The following is a 22,081-nucleotide window of genomic DNA, read 5'->3' as shown; positions in this document are numbered from 1 at the left end:
GTATACCCCATAAAGTGGACGGGGGGGGGATAGCCGCCATGGTAGCTCAGTTGGTAGAGCATACGACGCCTTATTCGAAGGTCACAGGTTCGGTTCCTGCCAAAGGCAAGTTTTCTTTTCATCCCCTTTTCTTTCTTCAGAATTACGTAACAATTACTTCTAATAACATTCCTTATATTTCTCTCGACATGATTGTCAGTTAGATTTCGTTAATATTGACTCTAACGACAAATTTTCGGCAGAAATTATTATAATGATGTGTTGGGGCCAGCCCTTTGAATCGTGGACGTGGTCATCACGCCCAAACTAACCCTGTCCTTATCGTGCGTTTGCCTATTCGGATTTATGACTTTAGTGCGTTTTTGAAACAAAGTAGGCGAGTACTGACATACCAACCATGCTGTTAATTTCTACCCTGGTATAGTTGATGTGCTATTAAAACGGTCGTAGAGTGTACAGAAACTTGAAAACACGATATGAGAATAAGGTTGGATTGTGAATATGGGCCTGGTGACCGTATTCTATAAGGCGATCACTTTTGGGGAAAGTGTTGCTTGCTTATCTCATGGCTCAAGCCACTGATGTCAAGTGCTGTTTGAAATTCCATCCCCCGGCTATAACACGAAGATTTGACCAAAGGAATTTCAAGAGTCCTGCATTACAGACCACCCTTTGAATTTTGATTAACATGTACCCTGCTTCGGCTTCTTTTTTTTTCTCCATGTCGAGGTAAAGGAAATTCTATGTTTCCGAGGCGTTTTTGTGACACACCTCATAGAAAAGACACTCGGCATATATTCGAAAACAAAGATGACCTCCCTCCCGGCTCGGAGCACAAGATATTATGCGACACAAGACATAAGAAATCGACGAATCTGAACTTTACCAGTTACACAGATGACATTGCACTATGGCCTGTGCCCGTCGGCTCCCAGCAAGATCAGACAGGTATTACAACGCGCTATTGACAGCTACCATATATAGACGAACATGTGCCTATAAGAGACGACGAGATGGAAGGAGAAAGAAAAAAAAAAGAGGGGGGGGGGGCAAGTTGACTTGACAAGCGTCCGTTGGTTATTCCTGATCGAGGTAGGGAAATAGAAAAGAAGCATAAAATGAAAGCCAGAAGAAAAAGGGGAAAAAGCAGAAAATAAATTTCTGTGTCTTCACTATGATTTTCGCTGGCAAGTCAATCGCACAGACCGACTGCGGTCATACATGCGCGTGATGTGCTACGGCATAAATCACTAAAAAATTGGAAGGAGGGACACACATCTTGTGACGACGGCCATTTCGGTTCTAAATGTAAAGGTATTAATTTCAACAGCTAAAATTGTGCCTTGAAATAAAGCTAAAAAACGAACAAAATACTCGGCGCCGAATATGTAAGCTGAATTTAAGAGCATTCAAATACGAAAGATAGACAAGGAATTCATGAAATGCTCGTTTTCCTTCGTGAAGAACAACGTCATACACCACCATCTGTACGGCTTTTGGGGACAATTGGTTAGATACATCCGAAGTGGTTATTGCGTGACGCGTCTTTCCTGTTCCGTGTCGTCTAGTGCTATATGAACCATTCAACTTATTTACAGCATTGAGCAGCCAATAGTATAAACGTACGGTCGTGAAGTTAGTTTCTGAGTGTAAGTTGAAAAGGCCTAGCATGTCTGTTGTTAGTTTGCCATTCGGGTTAAAACATGCCCCCCCCCCCCCACACACACACACCGCTGTTTGTTTAGGGGCGAAGCTCATTATATGGAGTGGCTCGGGCGTCCCCCGTTGTCCTAGTGCGTAACCTGTGGCACATACCCGCCCTCGCGCACATATCCGCGCGTCGCCATGTTACGAAAAACGTAACATGGTGTCGTTATCACACTCTCGTTGCTAACAAAGCGCTGACAGCAGAAATGTGGTACATATTCTCGTTTGGGTATTGGATTCTCCGCTAAATGGCGGTACTTCTACATAATCAATATATGACAAAAAGAAGTGGGATAACGGTACTTCAGGTGTTCTCTAGATGGATGAGCGGACGCACGGACGGACGCACGTACGAACGGATGGACGCGGACGGAAGCACGGATGGACTGACGGACGCTTCGCTCCACTCATCATCATTCGATCCGTGGATATGCTTTGACTTTTTTTTTCAGCATACTCTAAAAATTGAGTATTTTGGGAATGTTTCTACCACAGTACAATAATCTTCGTCTACTTCGAGTTTCCTCGCGTTATCACCATGGTTACGTTAGTTCGCAGTCACAAATGGCACGCCCGTTAGTGTGACATAACATTCCTGACAGGTACGCGACCGCGCTGGGTTCTCAAGTCAGGAAACGCCAGCAAGGCAGATGACAATTGTTGTTGTGTAGCAGAAGCACTCCCAGTAATCTATTTTTTCTTAGAGTGTAACAAAACTTTGCTTTGTTTCGCTTCATTTATCATCGTATCTACCATTTAAAAATAGCCTCCCACGATTTCCTCGGAAGCCCCGCCTCGGTGGTCTAGTGGCGAAGGTACTCGGCTGCCGACCCGCAGGTTGCGGGATTGAATCCCGGCTGCGGTGGCTGCATTGTCGATGGAGGCAAAAACGCTGTAGGGCCGTGTGCTCAGATTTGGTTGCACGTTAAAGAACCCCAGTTGGTCAAAATTTCCGGAGCCCTCCACAACGGCGTCTCTCATATTCACATGGTGGTTTTGCGACGTTAAATCCCACATATAATCGCAATCCATAATATTACAGCTTGGAGCCACAAAATACCAAAAGCTGCAGCACATTCTGCATGCCACTCATTGACAGACAGAACATGAAAGGGGATTTGTTCGTTTATTTACAAAACTTGTACGTTTTAAAACATAGAAACTTTAGATAGCAATGGAAGCATGCAGGAAATATAACCGCCTTTTGGGTGGCAATGAATCTCTGGACGACGCACTTTGGCTTTGTTATTGTTATGTCTAAGAACAAATGTGCTCAATCAGATAACATCAGTTTTGCGCTGCCGGTGCGTATAGGCTACCATAATGGCCGTTATGGCCTGAGTTGCATAAATAACTCTTGTAACCTTGACGCTATTCATTGCTACGATATTGAGTACCCTCATAACCTTTACGCCTTCCACTGATAAAAACACGCCTTTCGCTTCTTTGGTAGACGACCTAGAATAAATGTTGAAAGGAGTTTGCGGCCTGTCCTGCTGCTCCTAGAAACAAAAAAAAAAAGTGAGTCAGTCATTGCAGGGTGAAAAAATATGTGCGGAAGATGCACAACATGGCCGGCTAAGGTAAGGGCTGGCGTGTCGCGGAAGCTCTTTCTTTTTTGACCAACCATCACTAATCAGGCGTGGATAGTCTAGGCGGCTGTGTTGGGACCGCCGGTTGTCGTCTTCCTACCGCATGAGACGGCGTCCCAACGCTTCAGCTAGTGTCGTCAAGAGATGGGAAAGGGCGTTTAAAGTGAATGCTATTTTGTTCTGAGAATCCGCGTTGAGAATGCGGTGGCTGTTCGACATGTCAGGCTGACAACCATTGAACGGTTAGTAAGAGAGATAGAAATGAACGACAGTAGTGCATTAGAAAGGGTAGCTACACTGAAACACAAAAAGATATTTTCAATTGTCCAGTCCTCATCGCAGTCTCAATGGTTGTAAGCCCACTGAGTTCCCAAGCAACTATCTCATGTATTTCTATGGAAGCACGTCCTGGGAACGTTTAGCCCGGACTGTACATTAAACACCGTCGTCATCATCATAGCAATGTCATGCTTACTGAATGCCCTCTTAAAAGAAGCTATGTGGTGTCTGTTTCTAAATTGTTTATTCGGGCACGTACCCAGTTGTTCAAGTTGGTGTGAATGAGCTTACGGGCATACTAAATACCAAAAACTCGTGAGGTTACCAAAGATTGTTAATTGCTGTGGTGTAGGTACTTGACCAAATTAGTGTAACCATTATTACTTCCGAGGAAGTCAAAATGCTTTCCCCGAAACCATGTTGAGAACAGCTTGAACGGACACTGACGTGGTTTTCAATCTCGAAATTGACCAACATTTGAAATAAGTACCCCATTGCAGCATGCCTGTGCGGTTTCTTTATCCGCCTCGGTCAGATCGATCAGGTGCTCAGAAGCTGACCCGAAGGTCGCAAATTCGATCCCGGTATTGGCGGTCGTATTTCGATGTAGGCGAAAGGGTTGAGGTTCATGCACTGTGTAATGTCAGTGCACGTTAAATGAAACGAGATAGTGCAAATTACCGGGGCCTCCACGGCTTCATAATCATGTTGGGGTTTTGGCACTTGACACCCCCGATGTTGTGTTTGTGAAATTTCCCCATTCATACTTAATTAAACATTGGTACCATATATACAGAAAATCAGGGGACCTCGGAAAATGCTAGCTCAGCGGGAAGCTGGAGGTAAACAACAGATGAACAGGCACAGGAGGGGGAGCAATATCGGTTCATGCCATTCACTACTGCTTACAGCGAAGTGTCAGCGAGAGATTTCGCAGTGATTTTTTTCCCCTAATCTTGCCCATTGGGCGTTTCAGTGCAGCATTTGTGTGATAAATGTGTGGAGTACATGACGAAAAAAGTTGCGAGTGTGCATCCTTGCGTCTTGTTGTAGCGCCAAGTGCGCATTTGATTGGTGTTTCCTTGTGTCTTGAGTCGGGTATACAACGCCTCTATCTACCAAACAAAAGACGATGTTACCTCAGAACCATGCTTCTCCATGCTTTATTCCTGCATTCTTTAGTCCAGCGTGCCATTCAGCCCCCCCGTCTCACACACACACACACACACACACACACACACACACACACACACACACACACACATATATATATATAAATATATATATATATATATATATATATATATATATATATATATATATATATATATATATATATATATATATATATATATATATATATATATATATATATATATATATATATATATATATATATATATATATATATATATATATATAAAGAACACAAGCGAGTACACGTACGAAAGAGCAATACTTTTATGCCAACGTTTCAGCCGTGGCACGGCCTTCGTCAGGGAATGGCACGGCCTGACGAAGGCCGTGCCACGGCTGAAACGTTGGCATAAAAGTATTGCTCTTTCGTACGTGTACTCGCTTGTGTTCTTTATACGTACCAGACCCCTTGAACTTCCTGCTGAATATATATATATATATATATATATATAAGAAAACGCGCATTTCGCAGTGAATGGCCTAACGTATACGGCGCCTATTTGTTCATTATTGTAAACATAGAAGGTCTGTACCAAAAAATGCGCTGCCAACTATCTATATGTATTAGAAAAAAGCTTACAAAAACTTTGTTTCGTCGTAATAATCAACCGTTTATGAGCAGCAGAGGTTGGTGGCTGGCGTGTAATTGCTCACGCAAATATTAGGGCTTATTTCCTAAAAGGCACACACCTGCGAAAATTTATCAATTTTGTGTTTTCTCTATCCAAGCTACTGTTTCATGAGTAGTCTCAAACGGAACAAGTATAAAAAGAATAGTGTTTTGAAGCAAGAGTACTTGATTGATTGATATGTGAGGTTTAACGTCTCAAAACCATCATATGATTATGAGAGACGCCGCAGTGGAGGACTCAAGAAATTTAGACCACCTGGTGCTCTTTTACGTGCACTCAAATCTGAGCACTCGGGTCTACAGCGTTTTTGCCTCCATCGAAAATGCAGCTGCCACAGCCGGGATTCGATCGCGCCACCTGCGGTTCAGCAGCCGAGCATCTTACACACTAGACCACCACGGCGGGGCGCAAGAGTACTTCCCAGCTCAAAAGACGCTCAAGTAGAATTTTCGTTGGGCTATTTGGTGCATTTTACTGGAACGAATGAAGGCGCAAACGAGACCAACACAAGAAATGGCATGACGTTCGTGCATGTCACTTCTTATGTTCGTCTCGTTTGCGCCTTTTTTTTCTTTTCGCTAAAAGACGTATCTACGTATCTGGCGGTAAACAAGGTATCGCGATCATGGGTGTCAGATTGAAGATGATCATTGCTTAAGGTACCAATGAGATTGATAGCGGCGTCCGAAGCCACCATGAAGCAAGGATGTGGGAGAATGGTGAGAAGGAGGGTGCAGTGTCGACTCTTTATTCTCAAAGGGCCGTCCTTTATGTTCTTGCACTGCGTACGCGACAGGGCCGCACATACACGGCTGCAGTAAGAGAAGTTTGGGGAGGGCGCAGATGAGTGAGTCAGACGCCTTGAGCGGACGACAAGGGGCCAGTAATGAAGTACAAGAATGGCCGACAGCGGTGTTTTAACAAGCATCGTGAAACTCCGTCTGTGCGCACTTGATCGCGCCAACAGGGCGGTGGCTCTCAGAGCGACGCAGTGCGAAAGGCGCCAGCAACAGCGGCGGAAAGGAGGAAGGAGCGGGAAATAGGCAGGCCGCCCAAGTTGTCCGCATCTGCCGATGGCAGGCGCTCATTGTGCGAGTTCGCCGGAGCAAACCCAAGTTTTCGGGCGCCACGTCAGCAAGGACCTGTTGATCGCGCTAGGGGACAATGGGAAAGGAGCGTATTTCCATTCTCTCGGGGAGCCTTCCGCCTTATACCCCGTGTCGCTGCGTTCCGGCTCATCCATCGTTTGTCTAATTTGGTGCCCCCTGGTCATTTCTCCACACACACACACACACACACACACACACACACACACACACACACACACACACACACACACACACACACACACACACACACACACACACACACACACACACACACACACACACACACCACTATTTTGTCATCCCTTGCTTAGACCGTGGGCTCTTAATTTCTTCGCAGCTGCTGGGTTCGCGCTCCCCGTCTTTTGGTCCGGGCAAGCGAATTCCCGCCGTATTTCTTTCCACTGGCTCGTTGTCGATCGGTGTTCATTAACACTCTCGCGTCTTGCGTAATTGTGCTTCTTCAATTCTTAGCTGCTTTTAGAAAACGTGGAAGGGAGACGCGCTCTCCCTTTTTTTCAGCTGATTTTTTGATGCTGTCTTTTTCACCCCCAGACAATCTCGCGTGCACACGGAAGCCACTGCGCTGTATAATTACACAACAAAGAGTAAATATAGCCGTGGTATCAGCAAATGACGCCACGAGGGCGATGCGAGAAGTCAATAAATTTCTCTTGCGGCACATAGTGCGCAGGCTGCGCGCGTCGATGGAGAGCGTCCTCGAGCCATCTCCTCCGAACGGTGTGCCAGAACGGCCGTTTTCTGACAGCTCGCAGCGCTCCTTACGTATTCGTCATTCGATATAGGCACCGCGGGCACAGGCGCTTATCACTCCAGCGCTGCGTACGGGCAGCGCCTATTTTTCGCGCCTCGACGTTCGCCTCGGTGGCGGCGCCCGCATTTCCTAAAAAGTCGTTAAGGGTTTCTCCAAGATCACCGGCAGGGGCGATGCATCGTACGCCGCACCACATCCGCCCATCCTCTTGAGATATGGGAGGCTGTTGCTGGGGATTATACGCAGTCGCTGACTTCCAAGCGTCTCTTTCTTCCACCTTGTCGCTGCTGGGGATCGTTTTATCTGTGCATGGAAATGCGCTCGCGGGCGCATTTATCAACGGAGGCTGCTTATGCACCAACGAACCTCATAGCAAGCGCCGGCATGCACCTGGCCGCACCATTATTTCTCCACATGGGCCACCAGCCCGCTCAGACGGTCACCAAGTTCAGGTGTGGCCGGCACGTCCGCACTGCCTTCCGAGTCTTGATACCTGTTTTGTTTTTAGAAGATAGTCAATTTAAATATACAATGGATGTATGAAAACATTGCTATACCTACACAGCCGTCTGTCATAAAAAAGGGTTTAGACTTGATGCGCTCCTCCAAGTGTGCGTTTGATTCTATCGCTAGCTTTTATGTCTAGCTCTCTTTTCGCTCCTTACCTCTGCGCATGGTAGTGGCCCCGCCGCGGTGGTCTATAGTGGCTAAGGTACTCGGCTGCTGACCCGCAGGTCGCGGGATTGAATCCCGGCTGCGGCGGCTGCATTTTCAATGGAGGCGGTAATGTTGTAGGCCCGTGTGCTCAGATTTGGGTGCACGTTAAAAAACCCCAGGTGGTCGAAATTTCCGGAGCCCTCCACTACGGCGTCTCTCATATTCATGTGGTGGTTTCGGGCCGTTAAACCCCACATATTAATCAATGCGCAGGTTAGTGAACCGGACGTGGACCTGATCAGTTTTCGTGCCTATCCTTGCTTCTCTTTTTGTTTCATGAGGAAGGGACATAAGAGCCGCTGATTAGTCAATGAAGTTCAAGATGAGTTAAGAGAGTGAGGTACAACATCAATGTTATTCAACTCACTTCGTCTAAGGAAACTTTTTGTATTTTTTTAATTGCGCATAATCTGCTGCCAGCGGTGTTCGAATGGCCATAATATAGGTAGTTAGATGCAAGTCCCAAATCACTCCCTTTATTTCACCTCAGGTTTATCATACGCTATATTCTTATTTAACGAATCAAATTTAACATCAAAGTAACGAACCGTTCAAATGTTAGAAGTGTAACTACAGGTCGTTCCAAGATTGTGAAGGGACGAGGAACGAGCTTTCGCTCCTGCGTTAGAGAAACGTGTAAAGAACTGGTACTTACACAATCCACCTTATACATCATTGCATAAGGATATAGGCATATAAATAAATACCACGGAGGCTGGAGCAGTGTAGTAACTATCATAGCAACCACAGTTTAGAGCCTTAACGTCTTTACTAAGTATTGCCGTACCTTGCGCAAGTACATATAACATGTATATACCGTAACCTATACCACTGCGAAAGGATGACTTTTTTAACGATGGAGTTGTTTATGCTAAACGAACCCCCGTGGAGCGTTTGTAAAAACTACCATCACCATAGTGACGCGCACTTTCTTTGTCGTCTTCTAGATCTTCTGCTTTGCCTACCCAACATGTGGATTCGATGCGTGCTCTCCTGCGACACCGATTTCTCTTGCTTGGGATTCAATAACTCGAATCGGTGAGAGAACGAGTAAAGAGAGAGAGAGAAAGATAGAAAGAAAGTGAAAGTGAGAAATAGAAAGAGCGAAAAAGAAACAGAAGAAATATAGGAGAAAGAAAGGTCTAAGAAAGATAGTGGTTCGTGAAACATGACGAAGGGGCAGAATATACCATCGTCTGTACTACGGAACCCACGCGGTTTTACCATGTGCATAGCGGTAAAAAATCTAATAAACATTACGAAAATTCTACCACAAGTTCCACAGGAAATGAATTCTTGCGCACCGGTTATTGCTATGTAAAAAGGGAAACGCTAATGAAATCCGATTATATTGATTTCGGTGACATACGCTGCATGTCCGATGTGTTCCGCTGCTTTGCGTTGTTTGAATATTTCCTTGCATGTTTTACCAGCTAATAGAAGAGTTTATCTAGTCGATGACGTGGATGCTGAGCGCTGAATGCATTCCATCCGATCTCTAACAGCAGTTACTAACGTCTCTTTTCGAGGGCTCTGAAGCTATGCATCATTTGAATTTCCTGCTCTGAGCAACCCAGAAGCCGTGGATCTAAGCACGGTTCCGTGCTTTGTTGCTGCTGCGTTTCTGAAAATTTTTTTAATTTATTCTGATATCGTCAATGCTTAAACATGTTTAAAAAGGCAGTGGTATAGTTGAAACAAAGCAATTTATACTTGTGAGTGGCTAGTTCAAACAATAACCACAAACAGTGGATTTCAATGCATAAACACATATTGTGGTAACGGTGGGGATGCATAGATGATTCCACGACGGGGGAGATTTTCCGGTGTTTCACTGGTGGTTCCTGCACGACACAATGAAAAAGTTAGTACGACAAAAAAAAATAGCTTCAACCTTGAGAGGGTGATTCGTACAACCGCCAAATAGGATAGCTTCCAGTAAGTTGATTTTTCCAGTGCTGATTATGAAAAACTGTATTAAGTAATGTAAACGAAACAATTTTCCACGGAGAAAGATTAAGAAGCTGTAAATCATACGTCATTCGTTATGCGTAAGAAAAGACAGAATGATAAGCTAAAATAAAAACACGCTGTACGGTTTTGCACTGACTCTAATGGGTTGATTAAGAATTCTTTAGCTTGATCTCGCAAAGCACATGCGTATATTCAAGCTTAGACCTCACAAGAGTTTTATATATAGATAATTGAAGAAATGATGGTGCCATTGATGAGAAGTTATGGCGTAAGTAACCTAGTGCGTGATTAGCATTAGTAACGAAAATTATGAGTCTGCCAAAAAAAAAAACTTTGCAGTTAGGTGAACACGAAAATACATATATGAAGTTACATATTCAAGTACAAAGCTGTCAAAGTGATAAAAAGGGGTGTTACAATCAGTCGAATGTCAGAAGATTCTTATGATCACAAACTATTCAACGTTCAAATTCATTTACCCTGCGTCGCACCACTTGGTTACGGCGTTAAGGTCTGTTTGATGTACTGCAAGATGAGTATTTGATGATATTACTTGACAATGTACGCAATAATTGACATATGAACTGATAGATGACTGAACTACAATATTCATATTGTGAGATATTTAGCGCAACCTCGACTTTCGCAAACACTCACACATTCACTCACACAACCACCCGAGTAACACACACTGTATGTGCTACTCGTGTGGTTGTGTGAGTGAATGTGTGAGTGTTTGCGAAAGTCGAGGTTGCGCTAAATATCTTACAATATCACGAATAACCAACTAGCCCAAAAACAAGTTTTATTGAGCTACAATAGTCAGGTTGTTATATAGAATAAAATTAAAAAGGGTCCAAAAACAGAACCTTGCGGCACCCCGGACACGTCTGCAAAAGAGGGGGAACAAAAATTATTAGCCTTTTCGAAAAAGCTTTCACTGTGAGTAGTATTGCACTTTTGCAGCTTATAGGCGTACAGGGGTGTGGTGTTTGTGAAGGTGCGAGAGCTAGCTGTGTCGCTATGTTGGGACTATAGTGTGCCTTATCATGTTCATGATCGTGTGTTTCCGTGTGTTTCTCGTATTTTCGTAATTATCAGCGTTTGTTTCGTGACAGCTATGTTTAAAGTGCAGACATCTGGCCCAGTGAATGCTGTAATAATTTTGATTAATTCTTTTGCAAATCATGAGCATCTCGGTCGGGAAAATTGTTGTTGAGAGGACAATTACGTTGTGCTTGGAGAAAAAGAACGTGAAGTTTGATAGTCGCGCGTAAATTTTGTATAATTTGCAACTTCACAGTGTACACTATTATGTAAAAGAAGAGGAGTAGCCAGAGCCTCCCTAGGCACGAATCTCTGCGTGTTCGTCAATAAAAATATATATTAGCCTTCACGCATCGCGTTCTATTAGAAAATTTTCAAGCACGGCTAGAATGCTAGGGTTGACGTTTGATTTGCGTGATTGTATAGACACAGGGTCAAATGCTTTTCCGAAATTGATGAGTATGCAGCCTGCTGAAACGCTCTTATTGATAGCAGCGAAAAGTTTATTGGTTGAGTAAACTAGTGGAGTCTCAAACAAAACTATTCTGCCAAACTCATGTTGTTTAGTCGCAAATAATTTATTTAACTAGAGGAAGTAACTAAACATCAGTAAATGATATAATTATTGGTTTACAAGAAATGCTAGTTAACCATACATGAATGAACTTTAACAGACTTCAAAACCGGTACCACCTTGCCCACCTTCAAACTCCGGGGTAACTTGCCAGAAATCATGCATGTACTGTGGAAGCATCTCCGTGTGTACTCCACAGTACTCTTTATAACATTTCAGGTAATACTGTCCGTTCCGCTTGAAAAAGACGATCTCAGGTTTTTGATTATAGACAACACAACAACATAATCTACAAGCACATGCCTAATTGGTGGATAATTAATGGCACGACACTCAGCCAATGCTTGAGAAAAAGTTTCTGTGAAAGTACAACACTGTACAGCAGGGGTACCATCACTATTGTTTCACAAAATTTGGCAGCTTTTAGGCCGATTTATACCCGAAAATATTTTAGGATTTTGAGACATTACAATCTATTTCACGTGTATCTATTTTTTTAATATTTCTTATTTCACAAATTCTCCTGCGTCCCATTTCATGCCCTATATACCCCGTAGTCGGTTGAGACAGTCTTGTAGGAACCAACCAAACAACCAACTTCGCGTTACTCCGTCCTCCCACTCCCTTGCTCGGCCCATCCCCCCGTGTGTGTCAGCGCCATCAGGATAAGATAATAATAATAATAATAATAATAATAATAATAATAATAATAATAATAATAATAATAATAATAATAATAATAATAATAATAATAATAATAATAATAATAATAATAATAATAATAATAATAATAATAATAATAATATAATAATAATAATAATAATATAATAATAATAATAATAATAATAATAATAATAATAATAATAATAATAATAATAATAATAATAATAATAATAATAATAATAAAACCGTTATTATCATCATCCCTTCTTGGCCTACTAGCATTGCGAAGCGTGCGCTTTTTTAATTGAGTATGCCAATACAAGTGTGCGTGCTTACAACGTTACAAGGTAAATAGGAGAAACCAAGAGCTCTTGTATAGATAAATAGTCAAGTGTGGTGCCACGTGACACGAGGTTCTCAGAATGCTACAAGCCGTGCATAAAGGTATAAAATTCGCAAGGGAAGGAAGCTGAGCATAGTGTAGGGGGTTGTGAAACCAAACTAAACACGCAATTTGATTGTTATACTTCGCAACAAATAGGGGGATCGCAGGTATATAGGTGGCTTGCATTTTAAAAGAAGCCACCGCAATCTATCCTATTTTATTAATCGTCATCGTGTAAGCTGGTACGAAAAAAAAAAAGAACAGGCCATGCGCCCCCCCCTCTATTTCTTACGTTTGCTCACGCCTTAGCTATGTCCAATAAGTGATTTGTCTATATGGATCCTAAAATTACCGTACAGCTTTGCCCGCCGTTTCTCCCCGGTATCACATCAACGCGGATTGAAGACACGAAGAACGGAAAAAAGCTGAGATGATGATTGCCTGTTGTGCAAGAAAATCAATTCATCCAAGAATAGATTAAGACTCGGACGGGGACAAGTCCAATTACCTCCGTTTTTTTTTCACAATGATTGGTGCACAAGAGGAATCGCACGCAGCGCTGTCGCAGTGGACGGAACGTCATTTTGGGAATGTTTCATGAGGGGCTGCATTTTCGATTAAAAGGCCGAGATGAACCCACATGCAAAAATTAAAGATGATGTCGTGAACGTTCATGCATAATGTCACGTACAGTATTCAACCGTGAAGTAGAAGTGACGGTAATGTCTCGTTTTTTGTTTCTTACTTAGTATTTTATGTATTCAGTTAAAGTTTTATTGTTTTGAACTGTACAGAATCTGACGCGTTTGTTTCGTAACTTGGCACCATGGCATGTGAACCGTATTATCTTACGATAATACAGCGTACTATAACTTGATAGCGTTTGCCATTGGTCATGTTGGTGCAAATAAGTAAGGATAAATTTTGGGCGTTAGAGTAAATATAGAAAGCGTGTACATGTGTTTTTCTCTAGGACTATTGTTTTAGCACCAAAAAGTTCTGATTACTTGGACAGCGTAGGCTTAGCCATAGGGAGGTTCAATTCTGGCGTCGGTGGTGCTGGGCCCCATCTCGGACAACTCGTTTAGCAACAGTGGCAAACAAAGCTCTTCCGGCGACTGCGATAAAACCATCTTTAAAAAATTCACACAAACAGCTAAAGCGCGCGTACCAAAAAACAAACAAACAAACAAAGCAAATGTTCTTACTGGAGCTGGTGCTTGAAGCCGGATCCCTCAAAACCAAGAGAGAGATTCTTCAACACTCGGTCATGCATCCATGCCTTTCCAATATAAACTGAACTGAACCACACAGATGCGTTCCACCACGATGCAAGAAAGAACTGCGAAGCAGTACACCTGCTGTGGGCGCTCCAATGTAATTTTTCGGGTTAGTGGAGTGAAACTGATCAGCTAGACAACGCGTAAGGTCGATATCAGGAATAGCACATTTTGGGAAAATTTTGCTTTTGATGATGTTAGGAGTAACTTATTTAATAATCTATTTACAACGCACAGAACTCGACGAGCAAGGTGGCGCCAGTCCAGCATCAAACGAAAACTCACTTTGTCCTCCTCTTTCATGCAGCCGCGTTTAGCGGCTGTTATGTATCATAACCCCCGGCGGTAGAAGCACCGTCCCGGTGCCGAATCTACGCAGATGATGTCGAAGGGGGGTAATAGGGCTTTAGCCGAGCCATATGAACGGTGTCGCTCGGAGCTGACGATGACTTTGTTGGATCGGTTGGAACAATTTCGTACGTGACGTCTGTCACTTGGCGAACGATACGGAATGGTCCAGTGTAGAGCGACAACAGTTTTTCAGACAGTCCTATACGCTGAGTGGGTGACCACAGGAGCAGGATAAATTTGACGATTAGCGAAGTGGCATTTGGAGGCGTTAAGCTAGAGTCCGGCTTGACGAAAACGTCCAGAATAGCTGACAAACGATCGAGAAGTTAGTAGAATGTAGGCGAAAAGACAATAACATCGTCAAGGTAACACAAGAAGGTGGACCATTTCAACCCTTGGAGCAATGAGTCCATCATTCTTTCAAATGTGGCTGGCGCATTGCAGAGACCAAAGGGCATCACCTTAAACTGATAAAGACCATCAGGAGTGATGAATGCGGTCTTCTCGTGGTCCATCTCGTTGACGGCTATCTGCCAGTAGCCTGATCGAAGGTCGATAGTTGAAAAATAAGTAGCACCATACAGGCAGTCAACATGAAGGGGCTGCATGAACGGCAGCCGTTCATGCAGCCCCTGGGCTTCTTCAGTCGTCCTTGTTAAAAAGAAGGATGAAACATGGTGCTTTTGTGTCGATTACCCAGCACCTACACCAATAATATTACGAGTAACTTATTTATTAATCTATTTACAGCGCACAAAACTCGACTAGCAAGAAGGTGCCAGTCCAGCATCAAACGAAAACTCACTTTGTCCTCCTCTTTCATGCAGCCGCATTTAGCGGCTGTTATGTATCAATATAATCACATTCCTGCACCGCGTTTCCGTGATGGCTTCTTGGTCTTTTTGCTGGACTACAGGCTGACGAAAGCTGGAACGAACAAGAAATATTCTCCGCCTATTCCACCTGAAAACACCGTTCCAAAAACCGCTATTGCATCTAAATAAATAAATAAATAAATAAATAAATAAATAAATAAGAAAATAAATAAAAAATAAATATTCAATAAATAAAAAATAGAACATCTCCCCGAAGGTAACCCTGATGAGATGCGAAACAGCAGTGGTGCGCAAGGCGTTGACTCGGCTAAAACGGGCACCGACACGTGCGCTGGAAGAACGGTTTGAAGCGAAACTCTGTGAAGCGTTTACTTCAGTAAATGTTTGTTTGAAACGCAAAGACATGGGAGGTGGGTTGGGTTTCATGTAAGTTTCATCGCAGATAAACGAGCCAAAAGATTGTTTCCACTCGACGTGTGGTCGAGCGTCGCGGGCAGTGAAGCGAGAGAGAAGTCTTGTTGCGAGCGGGCAGAGGAGCCGGCAGCTGTGGGCGCTGCGGCGAGCGCGCGCTGTGGGTTAGGAAGAAAGTGACGTCAGCGCGCACGTGCAAGAGAAGCTTGCGAGGGGAGCGTGACGTCAACGTGTAGCTGAGGCGTGACCTATTTGGCACCGATCCAACAACTGCGGCGAGGGGAACGCGTTGCGGTGCGTTCGTCCAGACGCACGTACGTATGGCGTGAGTCGCACGTGAGTCGAATAGCTGTTTCGCATCTAATAAATAAACAAAATCAGTAGGTCATGCCAAGTCGGCCCTTTTTCTTTATTGGGGAAGTGTTCCTGAATTTTTTGTTTGGACAGAAAGGGTGAACACGGGAACACGTGGGACTTGCTCAGCGCATTCTCGAGCGGCGACGGCGTAGGCGAAGCCATCGGTTACAAGACACCCCGTGTGTATTTTCTCGCTCGAAAACAACGCTCGATCTGGAACGAACGTGACCACTGGTTATTCGTCTACGATACTAAGATCACGCTTTCTCGCAGCGCTTGCACGGTGGTGTGCTGGTGAGAATGTACAAGAATTAGCAACGCTGCCACTCAAACAGCTTTAAGCTTTCAATCCTGAATACTATTACGCGTATGTTGCAAGCTGTGAGCACACCGATGCGCAACTCCTTCTAATCTTATCCGGTTGATGAATGCCACGAGACGCGGTCGCTGAAGTAGCAGGAACGCCCCGCACCACGCTCGTGCGGGATCTGGGACGGGGTGTCGAGCGACCGCAGGAACGATCGGCGTATGCGGGTGGCTGCGGGTGCCATTACTGCCGCGCTTATCGGCTGTGGGATCAACGCGTTCCATCTATCATAGTGCCGTTCGTGAGCGTGTCAAGCGACGAGCGGATATCGCTGTTCCTGAAGACAAAGAGAAAGTGGTTGACATAATGTGGTTCCATACACCCTCCTCCGCGGTCGCACTATTGGATACACTTCAGCGGGGCAGGAAGTTATGTGCTATAAGAGCGCGAATACCGATGTGAACGAGATATATGCGAAAGCTATGGGTATATGTACTACTTCTTAAGCGGTGCGTTTATGTGCTGTGTCTGCGACATGCGGAGCGGGCTTCTCGTGCAAGAACATCTCACGAACTGAAGAACACAACCATACTGGTGGGTGAAATCATGAGAACGGCTGTGGAAATGCAACAGAATGAATTATGTGTACGCATGAAAAGATCGAATGGCACAATGGAAGCTCGCAACGGTATACAACAAAGCTTCGACTACACTGCTTAAGTGACCCAGAGGACCCTGTACCGCGCGTTGTAAGTGCATGTTAGAGAACACCAGATGGTCAAAATTTCCGGAGCCACCCACTACGCTGTCTCTTATAATCATATCATGATTTTGGAACGTAAAACTTCAGTTATTATTATTATTACCATTATTATTATTATTATTATTATTATTATTATTATTATTATTATTATTATTATTATTATTATTATTATTATTATTATTATTATTATTATTATTATTATTATTATTTAAGAGGCCAAGAGTACAGCATGCTAATCAGGTGTTTTCAATTCCCTACGCTCGTCCCAAGAAAAAAAAACACTGTAGCTCTGGACTGACATAAACACAACTATTCAAATGTAATATACGTTAACCAGAGGAATGATCTGATATGAGAAGACTGCTCTACCATTTTTAATTAAAGACAAAAAAGACTTATTTTCGTCCGAAAGGCGGACCATTGGTAGCGATAACAATGCACTAAAAAACTATACAAGGTAATGTTCACAGTTCTATCGAGACTGAATAATTCAGTAAACAATCACGTGCTGACTATACTATACTGCACGGCACAACGTAAGCTGGCAATTACTAATAACACTTGTCACATCACCAGTAGCAACATTAAGTGGAGTTCCAGTGACGTCGGTGCGGACTGCGTACATAAAGCGGTCAGTCATCCCGGCTCATTGAGCCTTTGAGACTTGGCACAGTAATAGGGAGCTTTAGAATAGCGTTAGGAGACGTTGCGGGCGTTACGGACGCCGTATGAGTTTTAGAATAGTGTTTGCCCTCCCCACAAACCCGAATGCATGATCGCAGAGAAGCGTTTGCCCTTCCCGCAAACCCGAATGCACGATCGCAGGGGAGCGGGCTTTGGCACCAGCGCTTTGCGGGCCACACGCTATTTCGGATTTCCTGCGGATGCACCACAAGCGCAAATGGCGGCTCGTGGTACGACGCATGCGCAGTGGCAGCGACTGCACCTCAAGTCCTTGCGGTGCGCTATTCTAGAACCCCCTAGTAATTGCAAAGACCGGGCGCTCGCACCACCTTTTACGAGCATTCGTGGGCGACGCAAGGGCCCGGCTATTCCTCCTCTTCACTCTCTTTTCAACCACACGCGCGCTTTCTCACGCATGATTTCGACCCCATAGCATACCGCGTGTGTGCAATTAAGCCACTATAATATATTACTGCACATGGATTTTAGGTGGACCTTCACGCCACTTACGACCCAACGGTGAATTTCCACTTGGAGTGACCAGTAATTTGTTCGGTAATGAAAAGTTTAGCTCTGGTGACACTTGAAATGGCAACGTTAATTTAAGGCCAAAAATTTTTACACACAAAATAAGAAGTGCGCAGCTTGCACGAGTGACGCAAGGCTGGAACGACGTGCGTAGCAAGTGCTCGACCTTGCAAAGCTTTGCTAATAATGCGAAGCTTTAGAGATTGAAAATTTCTGATAGTACCGAATGTGGCTCGACTACGCTCCATGGTTCTCCACATTTCGCACGCGTCTTTTTAAATGTAAACATTTCTTTGCGATCTTCTTCGACCTTGAGCGTATCTATCTATCTATCTATCTATCTATCTATCTATCTATCTATCTATCTATCTATCTATCTATCTATCTATCTATCTATCTATCTATCTATCTATCTATCTATCTATCTATCTATCTATCTATCTATCTATCTATCTATCTATCTATCTATCTATCTATCTATCTATCTATCTATCTATCTATCTATCTATCTATCTATCTATCTATCTATCTATCTATCTATCTATCTATCTATCTATCTATCTATCTATCTATCTATCTATCTAGATAGATAGATAGATAGATAGATAGATAGATAGATAGATAGATAGATAGATAGATAGATAGCGATAACTAGTGGAAGTATTTCAGAAACGTTACTGACATTGTCTGCTTCCCACAAAATGTCACTGGATTTTAATGTTTATTGCGATAGCGATTACCTGGACATTTCCAGCCCATTTTTACCGCCAGATTCGGTGCAGCCTTGAGGTGCCGTATCAAGTTCAAATCGATAACATCGCGCTACGCGTCATATGTTCCATGTGCGAGTGACAGCACGCTGGGTCAGTGTTTCCTACAAAAAAAATTGGCCCGAATATACATGTTACACAGTAAATGACGTTGAAAGACGATAGTCTTGCGTCTGGAGAGAGTGAACAAAACGTTTATTTGATGTTCTGCGCAAGAAAATCAGTGAATGGTATTCTGAAGGCACTGCGTTAGAGTGCCTCGAGTGCGTAGCGGAGGCGAACAAGCGCATTTAGGACGTTAGATACGAGCGCCATCTGGCAGTTATCTTCGAAAGCGAAGGCGTGCGTGGCCGCTGAGAAAGATGCGTGCCAGCCTTGGAAGGGACAAGGTGTAGAATTCAAAGCGACGTGCACGTGCCACCACCGTGTCGTCGTAGCGAAGCGTTGGAAACACCTTCTTCAGCATAGCGATGCACTGTCAGCGCAGCGCGATAAACGCTACAGTCCTTAAGTTACTTGTGTGTGCCTCTTTTAGTATAAAGTCAGATATACAAAACATTGACGTGTTGTTATGGCGCCTGAGATATGCGCAATATTTACTTTTTTAATTGACTATCACATAACTATGAACGCTAAACCATGAGCAATATTGGTGGGTGCTGCGGATGGCGCCGTTTTGAGTATCGTTAGAGCGGACAAACAGACAAATGTACAGACAGACAGAACAAAATTTTTTGTCTAAGGTCCCCAAGAAAGACTATCGTCTTTAGTATTTTTCAGGCTGCTCCCTGCCGCCGTGACGTCATTAATTTCGCCCGAACGAGCGCGTGTACGGGTGGCTGCGAATCCATAGCCACCATCGTTTCTGCAGTTTTATTTGTATTCTTTCAAACATTTGTCTTCATAGCCACGTAGTTATAGAGGAGAGTGTATGCTACTGCCACAAGTATGTTAGTCAGCTTAATATCAGAGTGATGACCATTGCAAAAAAAAAAAAATGATTCGTTTCACAGAAATATGTTGTGACCGACACATGGAGCGGCGTTTCTTCTTTTGCTCTGGCCCCTATCGCAGTGATGCATAGTCGCTCATATAAGTTAGGGCCTGCAAAAAATGCTAGTACTTGGTCTAGATTAAAGCATGTAGCCCCCGTAGGCACTCCTACTGCACTGCTGGTTCTTGGATCGGTATATTTAGTAGTATTACTTGACTATTCTAGCTTGAAGAATAAATCACACACTTGAATACCAATTAAGAAAGTGCTTTCCCGGAAGTGTCTCCACGCATCTAAATTTCAAGGAAACATATTAGGTCAAGGTGCTGACCGCAAAGTTTACCGCAATAAAGTGGTAAGAACACCGGCAAGAAAATACTATGCACAAAACCTATGCACTAAGAATGTAACGCATTCCTTCCATTTTTTTTTCTCAACCAAGTTAACAGAGATAATACAAGTCCGCGGTGCTAATCATCAATAGCGAAGTGTTTACCGACCCTGAAGGAAAAACACCTGTTCTGAAAACGTTCTACCGCGCGTGTTTATTACTTGAATGCCAGGGCTTACGCAAACAAGTCAGAAGCACACATTACGCCTTTATTTTAAAGCAAGAAAGGAACATGGTGGAGATGGTGTTATTGGAGCGACTTAGAAGTATGTAGTATGGATACACGTATACCTTCGGGTCTCTCTCTCTCTCTCTCTCTCTCTCACACACACACACACACACACACACACACACACACACACACACACGCACACACACACACACACACACACACACACACACACACACACACACACACACACACACACACACACACACACACACACACACACACACACACACACACACACACACACACACACACACACACACACACACACACAGCGACGCCAGCTTGACGAACGACACGCTCACATTTCGTTCTTCGGTTTTCCTAAGGAAACGATAGTTTTCGCCACTTCAATGTCTTTTCCGTGACAATTCGTCACGCAGCATTGCCCAGCCGTTCGGATTTGCAGCCGTACATATTGCGAATACCCAGTGTGCAAAGCACATCACATATCCACACTGCAGTTCACGGACACAGAAAAACATGGTCTTCTCGAGCCGCCAACGAACACACCAGCACGCCACGAAAATATTTGTCAGGCTTGGCGATCCATGTCTGACTAGCGACGAGAGCAGGCGTAGGCACGTCTGTGCAACGAAGCACACCGGTTTAAATGGAGTGATGTCAGAGCCCATGGCAAAAGAGTGTGCAGTCCGGAATTTATCTAGGTGGCATTGGCTGGGTCTGCCGACGATCGCGGCTAAAGCGGGGATGACCCCCACGGACTGTCTTCGTCGCGATAAAAGCAGAAAAGGCGGGGGTAGCGGGTGCCAAGGAAGGAAAATATGTAGCTTTGCTCCGGCAAAACCTGCGTGTAGTACTAATAAATTGAAACGCAACATCATTTTTTAAGTATAATGAGTGCTGTGAGTAATTGTTCGTAATAGCTGCGCCATGTCGCTGTGAATTTCGCCAATAAAGATGAGGTTGGCTCTGATGTACTGTATAAATTATTGCGATAGCAAAGATATGGACACTATCAGCTGGATTTTGCATTGGCGTCGGCGTCGCTGCCTCTGACCGTATATGTGAAAACGCAAAAAAGAACAAAATAATCCAGAAAAAGATTCCGGCACGTGGAATCGTACGTGGGACCTCTGAAGTGTGAGTACACGGCGTTAACCCCTGTGCTACGAAGGATCACTTCCTTTAACGTGCAAATGGCAAGCTATCTATATCTACCACTTACCGCTGGTGACGGGAATCTTGAGGGGGGTTGGGCTATCGTGTTTTCAGCATTACCAGCAATATGGCGCAATCAGCGCGCTTCGCCACATCGTCACGTCGCGGAGGCGGACACTCTCGTCTCCCACGTGTACTTTGCCCCGCGAAGAGGAGCGGGGTGGAAGCTCACTCGCGCCCCCTTATCTCGCGGTAGGGAGAACCATACGTCTTGGTGTGGCCTTGGCCTTTCATCGGAACAATTCTGTTGTAGTTACCGGGCGCACAAAGGTCACTGCAATTGTTGCACAGTCTCTATTTGCGAAAAGGGCGCACTTTTCAGACACAGCGAAGCAACCCTGCACTGAGAC

The sequence above is a fragment of the Rhipicephalus microplus genome, chromosome X, assembly GCF_043290135.1.
Source record: "Rhipicephalus microplus isolate Deutch F79 chromosome X, USDA_Rmic, whole genome shotgun sequence".
Lineage (NCBI taxonomy): Eukaryota > Metazoa > Arthropoda > Arachnida > Ixodida > Ixodidae > Rhipicephalus > Rhipicephalus microplus.
Note: the sequence above shows the minus strand (reverse complement) of the source record.